This window comes from Myripristis murdjan, chromosome 1, assembly GCF_902150065.1.
Source record: "Myripristis murdjan chromosome 1, fMyrMur1.1, whole genome shotgun sequence".
Classification (NCBI taxonomy): domain Eukaryota; kingdom Metazoa; phylum Chordata; class Actinopteri; order Holocentriformes; family Holocentridae; genus Myripristis; species Myripristis murdjan.
The window spans coordinates 38,963,291-38,981,203 of record NC_043980.1 but is presented as its reverse complement, the minus strand read 5'-3'; the positions used below and the strand labels follow the sequence as shown (position 1 = coordinate 38,981,203).

At 41.2% G+C, this 17,913-nt stretch overlaps 1 protein-coding gene across 2 annotated transcripts in view; it reads left to right on the top strand.

Moving 5' to 3' along the window:
- The first annotated feature begins 3,755 nt into the window (after positions 1-3,755).
- Positions 3,756-17,913, top strand: part of zdhhc5a (zDHHC palmitoyltransferase 5a) — a 44,032-nt gene continuing 29,874 nt past the window's right edge. Inside the window, exons 1-2 of one of the 2 annotated variants that reach the window (XM_030065351.1) lie at positions 3,756-4,282; positions 17,731-17,903. The gene's annotated coding sequence lies outside the window, so the exon portion shown is untranslated. The remainder of the gene's footprint in view (positions 4,283-17,730; positions 17,904-17,913) is intronic. The other variant, XM_030065361.1, reaches the window with a different exon arrangement.

Below are 17,913 nucleotides of genomic sequence, written 5' to 3'. Positions count from 1 at the left end.
AATAAATCTTCATATCATCTTTATGAAGATTATCCACAGGGTACATTTTTAGGTGCATCATCCTACAAAACAAAACAAACAAACAGACAAACAAAAAAAAATTGGCATAAATAAAATGAAAAGTGTTTCTTGGTCCTCAAAGGTCTTGTAGGTGTCCAATATCAAAGTCACATTTCCTTCCACATCATCCTGATGAATCACACAGGATGACATCACTCCCGGCCAGCCAAAGATGGAGTTTTTCCTCAGTGCCTATGCTGCTTTTAAGTGAAATGGGAAAAAAATGTTTCACTTATTTTGGCAACAAGACATCATGACTCTGCTTTGTAAATATCTTTACAAATATGAACTTGTGGGGTGATGTATTTATGATTTACAGGAAACCAAACTCTGCAGCACATAGCAGAGTCCTTTATCAAATCCTGTGCTGAGGTGAGCAGGGTTTTCTAGTTTCCCATGGGACATGAAAGCAACATCAGCCCGGCTTTCACTTTCCCTTTCTTGGAAAGAGGAGGAAGGAGGAAAAGGAACTAGGTTGTGACGGGGCGGTGCTGACAGCTGTTAGATACTGCCCTCTGGTGGTGATGTTGCAGAAACACCAGCCAAGCCTGGTTGAGCAGCCACTTTTCAAATCTAAAAAGGTGAAGCCAGTCAGGTAGTAACGGACATAGAGTGACTTAGAAATTTCGGATTTCTTTGTATTATTGTAGATTAAGTTGTAAATTGTAAAATCCTGGTATTTTAATTTTGAGAGACTTTATACTTTTGCTTTTCCCATGCAAAGCATCAAATATGACACATTATTGGAGTGTGAAGTAACAAAAAGTATATGGAGCTGTCAGAGCTACAACATGCATTCTTATAGGTTAACACTTTTCTCTCTGAACTACATTTTATTGATAAGTAATATTTTGGTTGCGAGGCTTTTATGTATTTGTGCCAATATTTGATATACATTCCAGTGTATAAATAAACCACATGTACAGTAGGCTATTTATGAGTGGATATTTTCTTTTTGTCCTCAAGATTGCCTTACTATATTATGAAATCCAAGTGTAGATAATTATACTTCATAAAAAATAGAAATGACAGCTAAACTCCCGCATAAATCCTCATCAGGATTAAACAAGCATGATGTTCAAGGCTGATTTCATTTTACTCAAATAATTCCCCATCATGTCTCACTATGTTAACTGTATGTTAATTTGTTATATTATCCATTATCTCCAACTGGCTGTCATTCCATTTTATTTTTAACAAATAAAAATAAAAACAGAAATTTTCTTATTAACATTTTTCTTGAGATTTTAAATGTTATTCTTGATAAGGATAATGTGAGCATCATTTTACTTCAATTATCACATGGAGTATGAAAAGAGCCCATCTTTCCACCATTAGAAACAAGCTCCTCTGTTGTGTCCTCACAACAGTCATTCACAGACTGGCCTAAGTCACTATTACTAATATTGTTAAAAGTTTAAGTGCCTTCATTGTTAACATTATGATTAACACTAATATTGATAATAGTAATCAATATGATTGGATTCAGAGGCATACATGATCCCTGTCTGAGCCAGTTTGAAAGCAGACAAGCAATAACAATGACCTTTGACCTCCAGTTGTGTGAATGAAAATGGGTTCTCTGGGCAGCCACAGTTCTCCCCTTTCAGATAGGCCCACCTTCTGCTAATCCCATGCAGTTTGGGCCACAAACCCTGCAGTCCACATGTGTTCTTGTGGCCTGTTGTAAAATGGTGTGTTTGTGCAGTGTTTCTTTGTGTGTGTTTCTTTAGGGATATATGATGTATAAATAAGTCTCTATCAAAATGATAGCCCCCTGTTTGTTATAAAACTGTATTCCATCCACAGCTGTCCAACTAGGAGCCTGGTATGGGTTGTGTGGGAGAGGGTGTGTGTGTGTGTGTGTGTGTGTGTCTGTGGTTTTGGCAATACCCAGTGATTCCTGATGTCTTCAGAGGTTAGCAAGGCACCTGCTGCAAATCTCTTTCTTTTTCTCCCATGTTTTTTCTCAAACGTCAAACCACCAGGCTTGTGTAGCACTGACAGCGCTGACTCATTCAAAAAGAACAGATCTGTAACAAAGTTTGCTTAGTGTAACAAAGAGATTCACTTAAAAATCTATTTTTCACATGGATAGATTATCAACTACGGTACAACTTTCACAAGTCTCACTTCAGAAGACACTCAGTGAGAGTCAGCAAAAGGGTCTGTAGGGTAGGACTTTGTTATTGCAGCTTTCAGACTTGATGAATCTCTCCACTACTCTGCCATCTGCACAAAGGGGCACAAAGGGAAAAGCAGAGATCACTTTGTCTACTTGTGCCAAATTTGGCATTGAATCTACAATTACAGAGAAATATTTAGCCTGTCTGGTTTCCCCTTCTATTACTTAGTTTTCTCACCTATTAGTGAAATGAATCCCTCACATACAGTTGAGAACAATTAGGAGGGCTTACTTCAAAAATTTTAAATGAGAATTTTGGTTGAAACAGCAACCTTCTAATGCTCTGCTTCTGCAGCTAAGAAAGCCATTCATGAACTACAGAAATGATAATTGTGCTGTGTAAAGCAAACGTTTGCATGGGGACTGTTTTCTGGCCGAAAGACCGTTTCACTCCGCCCAATTTCAAGTCATCAAAACACAACAGTGCTGCTGCTTCTAGGAAAACTAATGTGCCTGACTTTATTACAGTGATGGAAAACTGATGTAAAGAAAGTCTGAAGTCTCTGAAAGTTCATTTTCATATTGTAGTGGAATGAATGGAAACCAATTGCTGAATAAAAGGGAGGAAAAATGAAAATAGTCTTACTCTGGGAAGGGTATTATATTAGGGTATAGATATTAAAATCACTGGTATGATCCTGGTCATATATTTAAAACAAACAAACAAACAAACAAAAAACAGCTGTCTTTGTTTGCCCCTCTGTGTGAAATAGGTCATCACAAAATGATCTGAAGCTGGTGTTTTTAATGCCATGATTGCCCCTTTGGTTTATAGGGCTTTATGCATTCATATGCCAACTGCCATGAGGGTTTAACACACACACACACACACACACAAAGAGAAAGAGGGAGACTAGACATACATGCACACATGTGACACACCATGTGTGATTTCATGATTGAAGGATTTCGGATTTGTTATTATTTTGGAGGTCGTGTGTGTGTGTGTGTGTGTGTGTGTGTGTGTGTGTGTGTGTGTGTGTGTGTGTGTGTGTGTGTTATGGAGGAGCCAGGTTGTGTGGGCTTATCCTCACGGACCCTGCTGTCGCTTTAATCTCCCCTTTGTATGCGTGTGTTTTTGTGTGCGTGCGTGCGCTCGCATGTTTTGGTTATTCTTTGTGTTGGCACTGACTGCGGTGGTAATTAGGTGTGTTCTCATGCACGCGCACGCACACACACACATACACGCACACACACACACACTATTCACGTTTAGTATGTCAGTGTGTCACATGAGAGGATTAAAACCTCATGTTAGAGACAGCTTATGTGGCAATAATTCTTAGCGAAAACATTATGTTTTGCCAAGGTTTTATTTTATGTATTGCAACTGAGTCAACAAGTCTTTTACTGTTTCTTTGTATGAGGGAATAAAAATTCAATCATGATTTAGTGCAATCATGACGTTCACTGTTACGAGGGAGGGTCCATGGCATCGTACCGACCCCCGAGCCAATAGGATCTGCTAACAGTGTAATTGACACGTCAGTCGTTCAATCAGCGGCAATTTTATTGCGACAATTCTGCTGTTGGACCTTATGGTACCGGAGTTTAGTAGTGTTGGGAAATATGTCGGCCTCCGGGACGCTCCTAGCCAATATTATGGATATATGAGAAGATTTCATGCATGCCTTGGGATTAGTTACATTCACTTGGACATCTTCACTGTAATTGTTGTGGCGAAAGGCCTACTGGTGCTAACGTAACTAAGTTGCAAACCAGGTGGTTTCTACCCGTAGCTAACGGTTATTTAATAACGGTTAGCAGTCTCTGCTTAGTAGCAAAATAACGTTGGAGGTAACGACGGCTGGCTACGTTAGCTAGACCTACCCTGAAAACTAGCTCGGCACCAAGATAATCACTGGAGAGAGACCCGTGAGGCTTGCTAGCAACGCTAGTGAGCCTCGTATGGATATTATTGGATGCTACGAGTTGCCTCTGCCATTTATAATCCCAAGGGGAAAGCATACAACCAAGACTGAACACACATCAAATCCGCTGTTTTGGACTCGAAGCCACTGTGAATCCATTTTACAGGTGAGATGAATTATGTTACGCTAGCCTGCTGCTAGCCAGTGCTAATGAACAGAAAGCTGAGCACAGCTAACCTTAATGATAAGGTAACGACAGATGCAAAATGACACAAGAAATGTTAGATGGCTGGATAGCTATCTATTCGCAACTAATACTGACAGACACTGTGTTTGAATAATACGGTTACCGTTTCTAGCTCTCAAACCAGGAAAAATCCTATTATTGTTCAGCTAAATAGTTAAAGGTAACACATTTTCCTCATATCTAGCCCCCACTAGCAGCACGCAAGCTAATGTAGCAAGCAGTAGCATTATCTTCCTGCAAATGTAACTATGTAGTTATTCACACCCCCGGTTTTATTTGCCTAAGCAAATGTTGTCTGCTGATGGCAAAGGTCTGAAAGGTGTTATTTAATGTGTTTAAGCAAACTTAATGGCGGTAGTTGAAATGCAGCCTTTTTGCTGATCATCATAGATGCCTAACGTTATTACCATCCTCATTCTGCGTCCCCACCCCGGTTTCAGTGTTGTAGGCTGTACAAGATGGGCTCAATCTAACCTCGATTCAGAACGTTTTTTTTTTTTTTTTGAGGACAAAATGCCAAACTCCATTCCAAAAGCTGGCAAATAATCGAACCCTTTCTTATTGGCGAACGCGCATACCTGGTAGAGCCTGACATCAGAATATGTATCCTTATTCCGGATCCTCTGATAAATTCGAGATATATGTGATCTACCAAACGCCTCTTTGGTTAAAATAAAACCCTTTTTTAAGTGGTTAACGCTGCACGCCGCCCATTTGGCTATTTGTGGAATATTATCGTTGGAGAAACGAATTGCTGCACGGTGTATTGGATGCACGCCGAATTGAAGAGTGCCTCCTAATGATTCAGTAAAGGTCTTAAACCACGTTCTTTGAAGTATGTGTGATTGTCATAGAAAGGCCGCTGCAAATTAGCAGATATTTGAACAGAGTTTGGCGTGACCATGCCTCCCACACAAGTAAGAATGGAGCGTGCAGAGTCCACGCTGAATCGTGTCATCTGAGCTGTGGGGCAGGGCTCCGTCGGGCCGTTTTGACAGAATCGATTGGGGCTTGTGTGACAGCTAGATTCGATCTGTCAGGGGAGAAAGCGCACCAACTCTAGCATGTAATTGTGAAATAGGTATGATTTCACATTCAAATTATCATTATTTTTCTGTCAAGGGATGAAATTCGATTTAAAACGGCTCTCGAAAATGAGAGACTACCGGTTGAGAGCGGAGCATGTTATCTGTGAGGGAAGCCCTCTGCCGGTATGGACGTGATAGGGAGGCCTTGAGAGAGAAATGCCTGGACTGCAGCGAGCCATACACACCCAGTGTCATCAAGTATTGGCGCTTTCAAGCCACAGGCGCGTTTTTATGAAATGAGAATTCATTGGACGAAGGAAAGTGGGATTTGCTGCCATTTATAGCACCAGGAGTTTAGAAATTGCACCTCTTAAATAAATAATGGACTTTCAGTACTGTTGATTGAATGGAGGATTATTATCAGATCATAGACAGTGAATGGACTCATTAAGTGAGTTAATTGCAACAAACCATTTTGCAAATCATGCTGGGACACTAAAGATTTCACAAGATATAATCAAAATCCTTCCATTTTCTTTTTTTCTTTTTCTTTCTTTCTTTCTTTCTTTCTTTCTTTCTTTCTTTTTTTTTTTTTTTGAAGCAGCAACCATATAATGTTCTGCCTGTGCAGCTAACAAAGTTGTCACCATTTATAAACCACAGAACTGGTAACTGGCTGTGTAAAGCAAATGTTTCCCCAGGGACTATTTTCTGATGGAGTGTTTAACTCTGCCCAATTTCAAGTCATCAAAACACTACAGTGCTGCTGCCTTTAGGAAAATTAATGTGGACAACTTTATTATGGTGATGGATGGGTCTCTGAAAGTTCATGTTCATATCATATAGAGTGAATGGAAACCGGGTAAAAGACTGGATAAAAGGGAGGTAAAATGATATAGAAGTTCAAATACTCATCTTCTGTCTTTAGGAAATAAATAGCAGTAACATGAAGTATATATATGTTTTGTTGATATTAGGTTAAACACGCAACATCACTGATATGGTCCTTTAAGGCTGAATGAGAAGGCTTTGTTTTTGTCCATGTGTTTGGAAATTCACTCCAATATTGACTCAATCAATGGTACTCAGCAAACCGCACTACTCTGTGTGAAGCACTTGACTGTGATCTGTTTTGTTTTACTGAGTGGAATGCATAGCTTCATATAATTGCTGTAATGGCTCTGTATTGCATGTAAAAGTGAGATGTAGTCCTTATTGAGTAGCGTGGGAAACCCACTGTATCTATCAATCATCATGTCACAGGAGCTCATGTTCAGAAGTTGGCGTCATGCCACTTGGAAGTACTAAGCCCTTATCACAGCGAGTTATGAACCCGATTGTTAGTTTTGACATGTCATAACCATGCTCCCTATGTGGCAGCCTGCCAGCTGTAGGCAGGTATTAGATGCCAAAAAAGGAGCAGTATCTTGCATTACTCCTAGCCCACATGTCATTGTGCACGTATACTGGCACACAGACTTTTGTTAGTTTAGCCCATTCAGAAATTGTGTTTGAAATTCACTTTTGAGCTTGAAAAAGCAAAAACGTTTCTAGCTGATGACCGAAAGTACTTAAAGGGATGGAAAACTAAAATGACACTTTTTTAATCAATTTTTTTTTTGATCATCACTAGGCGTAGAACTCATTATCCTTTATATGCAGAATGAGGTCTGTTGGTGGATTTCTGCTGAGTCAGACAAGCAGTGTTGCTGGTGATTTCAATGTTACTTTCACACATAAGAGTGGGGGCAATCCAATCAGACAACCTCAGTCTTTATTCCTCCTGTGCCTTGTTGATTGACTCTTCACCTGCATCTGATATCCTCTGTAAGCATGCACTAACTTCAACAAACTATAGGCTAGCAATAGTAACTGTTAAACATGGCATGCTGCAGATTACAGTATAACAGAAGATGAGAAGAGATAAGGGCCAGCAAATAGGCTTCTTCATGAATTCTAAATACTCTGGTATACCGTAATACCTTGACATTGCCCAAACCTACTAGCCAAGGTTTACATCTAAATATGGACCTTTATCTAGCTGGTAACAGCCATGGACTTTCTCACATCAAGTTTTTAGCAAGTGAGCTTTAAAGCAATATTAACTATGAAAACACTGCTCAACACTTTGCTGGACAGTTGGTTGGTTTTACTAGAGTCACGACAATAACGTATATTCGGGCCCTAATGCCCACCCAGGCCTGCTGGAATGGATTACTGTAGAAAATGCTGTTCCTTAAACTCTGTTTCATTTATTGGTTTTCAGGAACTGTCAGATCTTGGTGGATGATGACGATAGTATTCTTCATGAAGATAGTACTCTCCTCTACATAACAAGAAAATCCCTGTTTTTAACTGGATTTACCATCCCTTAAGTGAGTGGCAGCAGGTGTTTTTGATGCTTCTAAAAGAACTGTAATCTGGCCTGTCATTTTAGAATGCAGATGAGGAATTGGCTTTGTCCTTTTCATCCCAGTAAGTGACATTGTCAAAGCCAGGGGATCCGACCAATCATCTGAGATTAGCATGGGTAAAAGAACATAAGAGTATCCCCTGCTCCTGTAGTTTTGTCCAATCCACATGTGTTTATAGGTTGTCTGTAAACAACATCTGTGATGTCATGTTGTCTCCTCTGTGGATCTTTAGCTATCTTTCTTGCTAGCAATATGTAGTAGTATGTGATATCTTTGCAGTGTTTGTAGATATAGAGGAGAGACTGACAGCAGTGCTGGCCAGCTGGCTATACCCCACAAGTACACGGATGGACTGGATACTTCTATAGTTAGCATGGACAAGATAGGGGAAAAGTGTAATTACACTAATATAATAGTGGCTAACCAAGGGAACAGGAAGTGTTTGACTTGGCCTGTCATGGCCCAGCCATGATGTCTTAGGAAACAAAACAGGGTTTTCATGGGGCGGCGTGGCTCAGGAGGTAGAGCAGTTGTCTGGTAACTGGGGGGTTCCTGGTTCGATTCCTGGCTCCTCCACAGTGTGTAGAAGTGTCCTTGAGCAAGACACTGAACCCGTAACTGCTCCTGATGGACAGCTAGACACCTTGCATGGTAGTCTCTGCCATCAGTGCGTGAATGTGAGGCAAACATTGTAAAGCGCTTTGAGTGGTCAGTAGACTAGAAAAGCGCTATAGAAATGCAGTCCATTTAACATTTTTTTCACTGCTATACCATGTAGCCTTGGGCAGTAAGGGTTTCCAGTGTAAGTCGGCATGCAGTGCACACCAGTGTAGTTTTCCTGATTGTGGGCTACATCGTGTTGCCTCATCAGTGTACAGGTTAAAAAAAATGAATGCAGGTATCAGACAATATTTGTGAAAAAGCAACCTAATTTGTCTCTCTCACCTTTCATTTAGGCTTCTACTACACTATAACACCAAAGAAATGCAGAATTAAGGACCACCTTACCTTTGTGAAAGTCAAAATTAAGAAGAGATCTGGAAAAAAAGCTACGTTCTGACTAGTGACAACACTGAACTAGATAGTCTGCCATCTAGTAATGAAATTTTACAAACTGCACTGTTGTTTCTGTTTATGGTGACATTAGATTGGTTTTAAGAATTTTCACCCCCAGCCCAAGCCTAATATCATGTTGCCACTTATATCACTTTAAAAAATTGTGAAATTACAATTAAGAAACGGGGTGGAGAGGGTTAAAAAAATCTCCAATGGTAAAACATTAAACACAAAGTAAAACACAAAGTTTTTTTTTTGTTTTGTTTTTTTTTTTTTAAATCAGATGTTGATACAACTCAATGAGAAAAAAAGGGCTTATATAGTTTGTGGCTTTCTACCTGAGGGAAACCATTACTTAGTAACACTAAATTGCAGTGGGTTTTTTAGGTTAGGTAGGTAAATCAAACAAGAAGTACATAATTTTTCAGGTTACTAACCTCTTGATGGAGAGGATTTCATTCAGTTTAGGGCTGGTCTAGTATGTTGATATTATATTGATATTGTGATGTGAGACTTGATATAATGGTATTTTGGATATCGTTTGGATATCAGAGCGAACGGAACATAATTTTCGGAACTTATTGGCCTGTTTTAGTTGTTGTAGTCATGCCATATAATAGCAATATCAAGATATTTCTACAAAGACATTGTGATATTTTATTTTATTCACCTCACCCAGCCCTGCTGTAGGGTCTTGTGAAGCAGAGGTAGTGCTCTGGCCCAATTTGACACTCTGACAAGGTGCATGGAGGTGGCAGGTAACAGTGGGAGACAGGACAATTATTTGTTCTTAGTACTGAAAGTGATGCTGGAATTTCCTCCTCCCTAGACTCTTGGAGAGCATAACAACATAACTATTAACTTCATACAAGAGTGGGTACATGAGATGGATTAATACTGATGAATGGGGGAGTGGTGATAGACTTAAGTGGAAGTGGACAGGTCCATTTATCATGCCTGGTGAGAGCAGGTGTGTGTGTGTGTGTGTGTGTGTGTGTGTGTGTGTGTGTGTGTGTGTGTAGGTGTGTGTGTGTGTGTGTGGTAGGGGTGTAGATCTCTCATCCGCCTGTCGATTAAGGCTTGAAGTCCTGAGTGCATGAAGTGATGAGCTTCATGCAAAGGCTCCTGCTCACTGTCTTTGTCTGCGGCAGCTTTCTCTTGTTAGGCCACTGAGCCTGAAGTTGTCTTGTGATAAATCAGAGTGGAGCAGAAATGTGGTCTTTTTGAGCATCCTGGTGTCTAAGGGTCTGTCCATCTCAATTCATCAAATGGCACACTTGCCTCATATTTTGTTAAAGATATAGTGTGGAAAACACTGAGCTGATTCCTTGTCAGAGGCTGATGCTGCCATTGTGGTGAGAGATGCTGTATGGAATGGTAGGCGGTAGTATTGAAAATGTGTTGACATGTCATCACACTGCAATATTGTTGATATCATGGTATGACACTTTTTTCCAGCCACAAATTTACTCTGGTATTATGGTGAATGATATGATATGGCACAGCCCTAATTAGTCTCCTGCACTGAATCACTGAATCCTGTTCGGTAGCGGTTTTACTGCATCCCTTCAGATCTAAATGCATCAGGGATGCACAACGCTTAGTGTTCAACATCACTACATTTATGCAGAAACCATTAGTGGGTTGGATTATACTTATGCCGTTAATATACCTGGGCAGGCTGCCGAAGTATAACATATGTGGGAAACACTGGTGTGCCTTTTGTTACTTTTAAATTTGAAACGTGCTCAAACATCTGCTCTCAGATTATCTGGCACCGGGATGGGAAATTACCACCAGCCCCCGGCCAAATGCTGGTAGATTTTGGCAGCGGCTGGTCAGTTTGTCTACTGTACCAGACACTCCAGCTGTTCAGCCTGCCATAGTTCGAGGTTAATGAACACATTTCTGATATTGATGACCGCTGTAGCCGGTAGCTTAAAAACTTGATTTCCTATTCTGTTTGGCTGTGGAGAATTACACTGTAATTACATCATTGACATTTTTTTCCTCCACCATAGAAATTAGTGGCATAATGATCAGCTGCCCACTGATTACACTGAGCATAGAAAAATGGTCAAGTGACACCTCTGATCATTTCTGACCACCTTGCTATGCACAGTCTTTATACAAGTGAAAAATGAAGTGCTCCTAATCTCTCTCATCAACATATGGCCAGACATGATAAACAGTGTGCATTCTATGAGAAGCAGAAACAAGTTCAACCCAGGTCCAACGTAGATGTAAAAGACAGAAGCAATGAAAAGAAAAGTGTCAGCACAGTGCGTCAGGGCGAGGAAGACGTCAAGGGAGATGATGATGATGGTGTGCCAAAACCCCTGTAGTCCTACTGACATGCATGTATCAAAAAGAGATCCATTCAAGTGTGTGTGGAACTTTTATTGGCTTCAATACTGATGTACCATAGACTACAATACACTACAAGCTATCTTTGCCATGGTCATGGAACTGCAGGTTAATACCACCATCTCATACCCTCATAAATACACACATCATATAGGCACAGCATTGAAAAAACATTTATTCAAAGGTTGAGCTCTAAATAAGAGGACAAGATTCTGATTTTATTAAGAATCATGTTGCCTTGGCCTACAATTTTTTTTGTTATTCCCACATTTCCTACATTGGAAGTGGTTTCTTTTTTCCATCAGCCATTATGTCTTTCCAGCATCTGCCCTTGCCAGACACTGAAAGCTGTAGCTCCATTTGTCGGGCATCGCACCCGCTTCCTTTTTTGTGCCATAAAGCAACTCAGCAGATTATTCTGGCCTGGTGGCAGACAATACAAAATCTAGTATAGCATCTGACTGTCTTTCTGGCATTTGTTTGTAGTAATTATTATAATGTTTCTAAATGAATTTGGTACTTATTGGGTTAAAATAATAAACAGATCACCTTGTAAAATGTTGCGTTGAGCCATGTTGCCTGCCATTTTATTGGGATGCTCCCTTGTTCCCAGGAAACTCCCAGTTCCCAGTTGAGCTGAACACATCCATCCTGTTTTAAACAGCTGTTCAGGTTCTAATGGGACCCCAAAGCAGAGACACACACACACACACGCACACACACACATTAGACACAACTGCCATTAGACACAACTGCATTCTAATAATGAATACACACTACACCTGCTTACTATCTGTCTCTATCTCTTATCCATCTCTGTCCCTGTATCTTAATCCAGAGCTGATAGCATTCCGGTGCCGTGCTGGATCTCTGGCGTACCGGCATGACTGTGAAAAAAAAAAGGGGGTTCGCCCAGATTTATCTACATTTCTCTGGATCCAATAGAAGTGCAGCTTTCGTTCTCAACCACACTAACAATAGGCCTACTAGCCAATCACAAGTAGAGATGTCACGATTATTTGATTTCACGAATATCCGCGATTTTAAACGCCACAGTTAATTATTCGTGAAGGTTCCTAAACACCGTCACTTTCCTAAGATCTTGCCGGACGCGGAACCATAGGCAGCGCAAGTCGCACGGAACCAAAACAACTGCAAACTGCGAAAAAAACAAAAATCTGGGTTCGCCCAGATTTATCTAACAGGCATTTCTCTGGATCCAATAGAAGTGCAGCTTTCGTTCTCAACCACACTAACATAGGCCTACTAGCCAATCAGAAGTAGGGCGGGGGCGGGACTTGGTTGTTGACAATCAGGCGCTCCATGTGCCGTCGAAAGTGAGCCTCGTTAGCCTTCAGTGACGCACATAGACATATATGTCTATGGTGACGCACTGCAACCCACAGGATGGACTGCAGGTTCATGAAGCCCGGGGAAGACAGCAAAGATGTCTCTTAAACCGATGATGTCTGCGCCGACAGGATTCGGCATGCCTACTCTACATATCTTTATCTCCTAGACCGTTTATGACATACAGAAACTTAAAAAAACGTCGGAAACCGGAGAAACGGAGCTTTGCGCCAATATACAGTACCATTACGGTAACTCCGTAGGACTACTGACACTTCGACCGTCAAATCACAGAAGAGTCCCCGGTGTCACATGTTTGTAATATATGAGCTTCTCATGCCGTAACTCCTGAACCAATGGTGCGACCGAAAAAATTCAGATGGTTTCTGAAAGCAGAGAACTGGAGCTTTCCAATGGTGTGCAAAAGCACTCAGTCATTGCACAATTCTACAACCATAAAAAGCATGTAACATTGTAACATTGTAATTTATTTTCACTGTTACAGTGTTATTTATGTTTCAAAGGGCAGCTAAGTATTATTTTTGTTATGTTGGCATGGAAATAAATGAAACATGAATATCTATAAGGAGTGTTCATATGAATTTATACATTTATAGTGTGAAATTAATTAATATATAATAATCGTAAAATCGTGATTATTTCTCTGACAATAATCGTACCAAGAAAATCTATAATCGTGACATCCCTAATCACAAGTAGGGCATGGGCGGGTGTTGACAATTGGACGCTCCACGTGCCGTCGAAAGTGAGTCTCATTAGCCTACAGTGATGCATTGCAGCCCAGAGGATGGACCTCAAGTTCATGAAGCCCAGGGAAGACACTGAAGATGTCGATAAGGCCAGTAAGAATAAATGGCGCTGGGCTTGGATAGAGGAGAATGGGAGCAATGTAGCAATGGAGAGTTACAAGATAGTTAATAGGGTTATTTTCAAATAATGCATATATGTTATATGTTGAATTGTGCCACATACATATCACCCCCCATGATCTGAAAAAAGTTCAGGCTCAGGATTTTTTTCCACTATCAGCCCTGTTAATCTCTCCTTCAATTTTTCATCCTTTTCCTCAGTAAGGTGAACATAGGCACACTGGGTGTAGCACAGTGATGACTCACTGTGTGTGTGTGTGTGTGTGTGTGTGTGTGTGTGTGACTGTGACTGACGTGTTTCTCCCCTCAGCAGTCACTCCACTGATTAGGCAGTCATCTGCACTGCTGTTACACTCACTCATAATGTGAATGTTTATCAATAAATTTGCTGCTGTCATACAAAAACTGAAAAATCTACCTGCTAAGTCAGATTTGAATGTTTTGCTTGATTTTTTTTTGTCCCCCCTCCCCGTATATGTCCTTTATTAATCCATATTAATTAATTTAAGGGAATGGTTGACTCAGCATGCTTGTTCTCGTTCGGTAATGCACTGCTTCACATTCATTGCGGTTTCACACATTCACAACTGGGTGCTTTTCACTTGGGCTAATTTAAATAATTACATGGTCTTTTATATGCTGAGTAACTGTTTTGACTCCAGGGCCCATGAAACCTATTCAGATGGTAGTTTTTGTAATCATGTTGTTTATGCTCAGACCTGATTGCTGCTGCTACTGGTGAAAACCAAAAAAACAGCAGTTGCTTTGTCTGTTCGTGAGTTATGCCCACTATTAAAACATGCATGTACAAAAATCTAGGTAGGGCTTAAGGCAGTTAGGCGAGTTCCCTGGACACATACAAGTTAAGTTGTAGTTTCATTGAGTTTATGGTTGAGTGTGTGTGTTTGCTTCTATGTACGGATGTAGGGATGTATTCAGTATGACAATTTATAGCTTACCCTCAAACTACACTAGAACTGAAATATACACGAGCAGAGGTAGGCAGCATCTGGTGCTGGGCTTCTCTTATGCAAATCAGTTGGACCTGCTACACAGGCAGTATGCGCTGCTAGGGGAAACATCCAACAAGCAGTGCTGTGACACAAGTGTTGTCTAGCAAAAAGATGCATCCAGATCCCTCAGCCACAACAGCCTGTATTAATCAGGTACCAGCACCATCATCCAGATCCAACAGTTGCCTTAACTGAGGCACCTGGCACCAGGATACTCGGTTCACTGTTACAGTGTTATTTGTCGCCCACCTCCATCAGTCACAACAGCCGTATTAAATGAAGTAACAGATCCCCCCCCCATCAGCTCCATCAGTCACAGCAGCCAGCATCAAATGGGGTTCCCAGCACCGAAATGCTAGGTCCCCCTGTCGTCCAACTCCAGCAGTCCCAACAGCCTGCGCTGACTGGGGCACCTGGCACTGGGTTGCCAGGTCTCCCCATCGACCACAGCATTAACCAGGGCACACTGAACGTTTTTGCCACATTTCCCCAATTTTTCTTGGAACTGAGATCCATCCAGTGCATTATCTCATCTGGCCACAGCTTGCAACCTCACCACTTGTCTGCCTCACATGGGGAGAGGGGCATGTCTCTCAAAGGCAGATATCACCAGCGCTTCAAAGTTCTTCTGATGTTTCTTCAGCGACTGCTGGTGAAGCGCATATTACTTCATCGTCAGGCTCACCTTTGGTTGCAAAAGCAACCCTAAGCTTTTTCAGAAGCTCTATGAGGGATCCTGTTCAGCAACCACAAGATTCTATTCCTCTTCCATCTTTTGGATGATCTCCTCATCTTTTCCTTTCCCTCATCGCCACCTACTTCTGGTCAGGTCACTCTGATCCACATTCCCCGAGTTCTTCAGAATCGCACTTGACACAAATCTGTTTCAGGCATCACTCTCAAATGAAAAGCTCAATCGAATTAGGCTCTGATCTCCAATTTCTTCCTCGCCCCATGCTGTACCAAACACCAACTCCTTTCCCTTCAAGGCCACCTCAACTTTGCTGTATCGTTCAGAAGCTTGGCCCTGTATGCAGATATCTACCCAACTCTGGCTCCTCCATATTCAGCACTAATGTACAACATATCCTTCCCGTTCAACCTTTTCACCATTACTTATGGACCTGTTTCTTTACTTATGCTTTTTCCATGGCCATCAAAACACACACCATCAAAGTTTACCACAGTGGCCTAAGCTTCTTCTCTGAACTCCTGACTGGCAGCCTCGGCCTAGCTTCCAGCCATCCCTAGATTGCTTCACTCCTTAGAGGACTCCAGCGCCAAGAGCCAGCTCAAAATCCTTGCCACTTTCTCTCACTGCTGAATTGCTCTCAGTCTGCATCCATACCATTTGCTCTGGGTACAGATTTCCTCACTTTGCTCAAACTTAAGAAGCTATGTTTTTGCTTGCTTTTTCTGTTTTCTCAGATGCTCTGAATTCACTGCCTCAATCCTCTGGTTTGACCCACATGGCCATGCCTGCATTTCTGACCTGACGACACCATAGCATTCTATTTAAAGTGAACAAAAGCCAATCAATCCGGTCAGGATTCGACTTCAAGGTTCAATTTCCGCTGAATTCCTTCGAGACCATTGCAAACAACTTGCAGTTCTGAAAATCCCAGACCATTTCATTGACAAATCCTCATCTCACCCCTGAATCTGCAGAAGGTGCTACTTGATTCTGGTTCCTCCAGCACTTCTGCCATGTGCTCTCCTCGTCTGGCATTCCTTCCATTCATTACTCTGGTCACTCTTTTAGAATTGGAACCACCACATCACCCTTCCACAGTGGCATTCCAGAACACCTAATACACCTCATGAGCTGTTGGTCCTCCTAAGTGTATCGCCACTACATCCATTCGGATCTTAAAGATCTGAGAGCAGCTCAGTCTTGTCTCAAGTAAATGGAGGTTTTTGGGTGTGTTTTGGTGCTATGGCAGGTTGTTTATCGAAGCTTCCCCACACACATTTAGCAATCTGGAAGACCTACAAGCAAGTTCAAGCCTCAAACATCCATCATTATCTCATCAATAAATAATTATAATGCTTTTTGTTGATGATGTGGGCCTTGCTAGTGAAAGGATTTTGTGGAAGAAGCCTTTGCAACAACATTTATACAAAAAAGATGGGCATTATACTACATGAAGAGTGTGAGCTTATTAAACAGAATTTTGGTTATTGTTTTTCTGTTGTAAAAACATGGAGCCCAGTTTTTCCACAAGATGAGAAATGGCTAGCATTTGTTTTGAAAACATACTTTCATCGCTCAAAAGCCAAGATCCTTAGACGATTTCAGACCTGTAGCATAAATTACTTATTTTTAGTGAATTTCTAAAATTTACTGCATTACTATATTAGGCCAGCTAATGCTTTTAACCGTGTAAACTCAGTTTCAGCATTCCAGCATTAATACAAATCATTCAAAAGTTCCTAAACTAGCTTTTCTCTCTCTCTATCCCTCACTCTCTCTGCTCTCTCTTTTCTCTCTCTTTCTCTCCTCTCTCTCTCTCTCTCTCTCTCTCTCTCTCACTCTCACTTAGTCTCTCCAAATCTCTCCAGCTTCTAGTTTGGGAAACACTCAATCACTGTTTTTCAGAGTCTGGGTCAGGATGTAGAAGTTGGGCCGATGAAAGATTAAAATGGGTCCCCAGATTACTCTGTAAACATAGCTGATTGGTTTTGACTGGACAATTCTACTTTTCTATGAGGTTACTGGCTATAACATGGTGCCACTGCATTCTCAAAGTCTCAGCCATGCAAGGGAGGCCGAGTAAAGCAGCCTAAAAACAGAAGAATTAAATTGAATTGGTTTGCAGATTGTTTCATTTCTGTGTCCATGCATTGCAGAACAGCTTGGATTAGGGGAAAAAAATTCTTGGCCCTGATGAGTTGAAGTCACTTAAACAACATTCCATTTCGTGGATGCTTTTATTCAAAGTAGGATTACTGAATATGATGCAGAAAACATATATGGTTCAGTCAGTGTTATCCATGATTGATATAATGGAAATTGAGTTTGTTATTGTGGAATGAATTGGTACTACACTGGTTGTCCGTGGCAGGTCTTTAAGCTGAACAGATCAGATATCACACAAGGATCCATGAAGATGTTTACCATTGTTCTTTTTATCCTGGTTTTAGTTTATAGAGACAGACATCCCTTCTGACTGAATAAAATGCCGAAACTGCTGATTCAGAACTGGCTTATTTGCACTTTAACCAACCCTCTGTGCCTCTCCCTCCTAGGTGCAGCATCTCGACCAACCATCAGGTCTGATCCATCCTCCTTACAACCACGGACAGGACTAGGACTTGCTGTTTCATCTCCAAATTTGTGTGGTTTTCTCTCACACAGATCCACATACAGACAAGGAGCAGAAAGCACTGATGAGGAAGTTGCCCAAATCTTAGGAATGAAGGTCAGTTACT